We start from the raw sequence: 4,526 nt of genomic DNA, 5'->3' as shown, positions 1-4,526 counted from the left end.
CTGCTCATGTAAAGCTCAAGTAGACCATTCAAAGTAGGGCAACACTTACAGAAATATGGAAGCCTTCATTCAAATCCAGTATGCAGCCACAAACTACCTTTTTGTTTTTAAAGAAAACCAACAGACAGTTCTGAAGCCACTTACTTTGAAGAATGGGACTACTCAAAGCAGCAAGTTTCAGTGTCCAGGTAACTGTGTGCAAGATTGGAGGCACAGACTGTGAGGTCTTTCAGGCAATTACCTTCAGACAATATAGTGATATATTCAAATACATATGTTCACTGCACCATACTCAAATGATCTTATCCTCATAAAAATCAAAGCTGAATTTTTCAAATAATCTAAACCAGTTATTTTTCAATGACACCAAGTTCCTAGTAAGGCTTTGTACAATAAACATTTGCAGAACAATTTTAACTTCCTTACACTGACAGTTATGTTAACTGACTGGTTCGTTTTCAGGATATATTTGGGCAACTGAAAACCCAAGAATAGATATCTGAAGTGTTTGACAGGAAACAGATAGGAGAATCAAAACACTGAAGACTGCAATAATAATAAAGGACATCTTATTTTTATTATCTGAGTGCAAAAATGAATGGTAAATACCCCATAACACTGAATTACATATTCCATGAACAAGCAGGGCACTGATAGGATTCCCATGGGGTCAGTGGGACAGGCCCATTACAAGACTTCAGGTGTTCAAAAGCATACATTTCCCAGTCATTGTGCAGCAATTTTTCCCTGAAATAAAATATGTTCATTATTTTGGTTTACTTTATGAAAACAAACCAAAAAACTTCCTTCTAGTTTCCAAATACATTGGTGTTTTGTTTTGTTCTGGTGAGACATTTTAAAAACGTTCTCAGAAAAATTTTTGAAATTTTACAGCTTCTAAATCAGTATGTCCAGCCAGACACAAGCATTTGTGTTCATCTCTCATGCATATAAAGTCAACTAAGTAAAAAAGTAACAAAAATTATAGAATATTTGCAGTTTTATTTCATAACCTTATAAACTCATAACGAGATCTGTTAAATCTCATTTTTTTACTGTTCAGTATTCCTCATTGATGATTCCTATTAAAGTATTCAGAAAAATATTCATAGACCACATTTTGTAGCATATTTAAAAAAAAAAAAAGTTCAAAAAAATCTTCCAGGATATTTAACATTGCTTTTCTCCCTGTTTGGAAAACCAGTTACGTGCACAGGCGTTAGGCAGGATACACAAACATCTTCAGGTACCATGCGGAAAATATATATAGCCTTCCCATTCCCAGATGTGCAATTTAATTTTATATTCCTGGAATGACGCCCCCCACCTTAATCTAGTTATTCTGAGAGTGCAGCTAGACTTATCTTAGGAGGAATATTGTGACATTACTTAAGGATTTGTTACTTATTCACTTTAAACGTTAGTACCTCACTTATTTGTGAGGCATTTGTCAGCGTAGACTTACGTCTCTTTTAAGGCTAAGAAATCACAGAATATACTTCTCTGCAAGGCTATTAACTCACCATTTTGAAGGATTTTTATTTCCCTCTTTCCTCTGGTCCTCACCCAGAGCCCCTTCCCAGGTAGAAGGAATCTCTCATATACGGAGGTTCCTCCTCTAGACCCACTTTCACCAAAGCTTGGAAATAACCCTTTTTGTACCCAGCCCTTACCTGCTGCCCAGCTACTCACCGACACCACATCCCCGGGCCGCGGCCCGGCGTTCCCAGCCCTCAGGAGGCCCGGCCTGCAGCACTTACTGGTGGCGCCTCCCGGCTCGCTTCCCGGCGTTAACAGGCGCCCCCCGTCCTGCCCCGGCAAGGAGCTCCTTGCTCAGGCACAAGCCCTCGCTAAAGCCGCTGATGCCTCAGGAGCCGGGGACAGGCCCCGGTCGCCTTCCTTCTTTCCCGGGCGGAGGAAGGAGCAGCAGCTCCGCGCGGCTCCGCCGCCGCCATTTTGGACGCTGGCGGGCGGTCCCCATGGCAACCAGGAAGGGGCGGACATCGCGCGGGGTCACGGCGGGCCCGGCCCCCTCTTAAAGGAGCAGCCCCGGCGGCGCCGCGGTGCCGGGCAGGGTCCGACCCCCGCCGCCGGTGCCAGCGCAGACCCGCGGCCCCGCCGCCCCCCGCCCGCCCCGAGGGCGGACATTCTCGCGGACCCGGGGTGACGACCCCGGCGGAGGGATACCGGCCGCCGACAGCGGCCCCGCCGAGCGCACCGAGCGGGCCGCGGTCCGGGCCGCGGCGGGGGCTGCGCGGGGAGCGGCAGCCGGGGCAGGGGCCGCCCGCCGGCCCGGGGGGCGCGCGGGCCCCGGCGGGGCCCCGGCGCCGGGAGAAAGTAGTCCCGCGGCCTCCCCCTCGCGCCGCTGGAAGGGGTTCGGCGGCGGAGGCGGCGGACGAGGCGCCGCTCGGTGCTGCGGCTTCAGCTGATAATTGAAGGGAAGCGAGGCGGCTGCTGCCGGGAGGAGGGAGGCACGGAGCGTCTGCGGAGGCCGCACCGGGACAAACTAGGTACCCGGGGCCCCGCCGCTCGGTCAGGGGGCGCCGCGGGGGCGGGCGCGGGGCGGTGGGGCGCTCGCTGGGCCCCTCGGCAGCCTCCGGGCAGGGCCTGTTGTGTCATCCCCGGCATTAGCCGAGCTGCCCTTCCTGGCGGCCCGGGGCAGGGGGAGGGGAGCGGCGCCATCCCGGAGCATTGTTGCAGATGGGGGGGGGAGCGAGGGGGAGCTGGGAACGACACGGCGCCGCGCTGGTGAGTGTGTGTGGGGCGGCCCGGAGGGGGGGAGTGGGGCCCTCGCCGCCGAGGGAAGGGGTGGAAACGCAGCTGACAAAATGGCCAGGCAGTGCCCGGGCCCGCTGCGGGGACAGCCCTCGCCCCTCGGCTCTCCCGGGCCGCCCGGCGGGGGGGGCAGCGCGGCCTCCCCTCCGCGGGCCTTGTGTGGCTGCTGATACAAAAGGGCAGTGTCAGTGTTGACACTGCCGTGCTGATTTCGATGCCCTTCCCTGTCTTCCTTCCCCCACTCCGCTGGGCCCCCTTTCCCCCAGTGGCCCTTTCTCCTCCCCCCCCCCTTTTTATTTTTTCCCCTAAAGGAGCTATTGAATATCTTAAAGGAAAAAACAGCAATTCCTCTTTCTTTCGTCCCTGCCCGGCTCGATAAAAATGCCAAATAATCGGCCGACGTCCATATTTCACAAGGTTTTTTTGGGGGGAGGAAGAAGGTGGGCAGAGAACAGAGGCGCCCGTGGGGTCGGAGCCCCAGGGCTGGCTGCCCACGAGGGGGGTTATTTTCGCAGCCAAGTGTTTTAGGCGATGTTTTTCTTGTTTTCAGTCGAGAAGCACGTTGCCTGGTCCTTGGCGTTTGCTTGCATAATGCGTCGTACTTGGAGGCTGATCAAACGCTGGGTTCTGCCTTTCCTGCCTGGCTCTTCCTCCTTCCCCTTTCCCGGGGGGCTGGGCAGGGGGACAGGTTGTGGGGTGCCGGTGGCAGGGGGGGGTCCCGGCGGTGCCCCCGGGATCCGGGGCTGGGAGAGGATCCGAGGCCAGGGCTCTCGACAGACCTGCAGGCCCGTCTTCCTGTGTCCAACTTTTTTATTGTTCCCCCTTCCCCTTTCCGAGTGCACGGGCTCTCCGGCGGCCGGGGGTTCGCACGGCTCGGCAGTCCCGAAGTCTAGACGGGCAACCGGAAAATAATAGGGGAAAGAATGGAAAGTTATGTCAAGGGCTTTGAGGGAAAAACATCGACGTATCGAACAAAGGTCCTGCCTGTGTTGGGGAGAGAGGCCTGCATGTGAGGCCTGATTGTGTCGCATTTACACACGGGGAAGAAATGAGTGCTTGGTACTGGCCTAAATTTATTCTGTAAGTCTGGCGTGCAACTTAAGAACGTTTTTAGAGAGTGTGCAGTTTGTTTTGGGAGGGTTTTTATTATGTGTAGCAATCCAATAATAATTTTTATTTGGAATACTTTTTTTCCCCCCAAAAGACTGTTCAATTTTTTTTTTTTTATTTCCTGCCTTGTTCAGCAGAAATAATATTGATACAGAGCTTCTAACAGTGTAACGCAAAACTTTGCTCAAACAGGGTAACTTTCACAGTTAATGTATTGTGTGTATTATGAATATTGAGCTTCCTGGTGCTTTAAAGGTTGTCAGAAAGAGGAGTTAAGTAGTTGCCACCTGATAAATTTGAATTACATCTATGATAATGAGAAAGAAGAGGAATTCTGAACACTTAAATTAATTTTACAGGATTTTCTTAGGGATGCTGTCACTGTGGATGTACTTTTGTGAAACTTTAAAAACTAACAAGCGTTGCTGTGATTACTTCTGTTTATCTCTTGTATAGTCTTTTCTTTCCAGTTTTTTCTCTTTTCTCCCAAGACTAGAGTTCTGATTGTACAGCGTTGTTTTTTTTCTTTTTTTTTTGTATTTGATTTCTGCAATTGGTGTGATTTATTAAGTTTTTCATTAAACTAAAAGTTTTTGAACATTTTATTTTACATACATATATAAAAATGTGCATAATGGACA

General features: G+C 50.8%; 1 protein-coding gene across 6 annotated transcripts in view; it reads left to right on the top strand.

The window, feature by feature from the left end:
• Positions 1 to 2,368: 2,368 nt before the first annotated feature.
• The window catches only part of TRIP12 (thyroid hormone receptor interactor 12), an 80,841-nt gene continuing 78,683 nt past the window's right edge, over positions 2,369 to 4,526 (top strand). For 2 of the 6 annotated variants that reach the window (XM_017822278.1, XM_017822280.1), the window contains exon 1: positions 2,369 to 2,510. The gene's annotated coding sequence lies outside the window, so the exon portion shown is untranslated. Of the gene's footprint in view, positions 2,511 to 2,730; positions 2,749 to 4,526 lie in introns of those variants that run through there. The other 4 variants (XM_017822285.1, XM_017822286.1, XM_017822287.1 and 1 more) reach the window with 3 other exon arrangements.

This window comes from Lepidothrix coronata, unplaced genomic scaffold (assembly GCF_001604755.1).
Source record: "Lepidothrix coronata isolate B3197 unplaced genomic scaffold, Lepidothrix_coronata-1.0 Scaffold97, whole genome shotgun sequence".
In the NCBI taxonomy this organism is placed as follows: domain Eukaryota; kingdom Metazoa; phylum Chordata; class Aves; order Passeriformes; family Pipridae; genus Lepidothrix; species Lepidothrix coronata.
The sequence above is the reverse complement of the archived record's forward strand: the minus strand, read 5'-3'. Positions and strand labels throughout refer to the sequence as shown.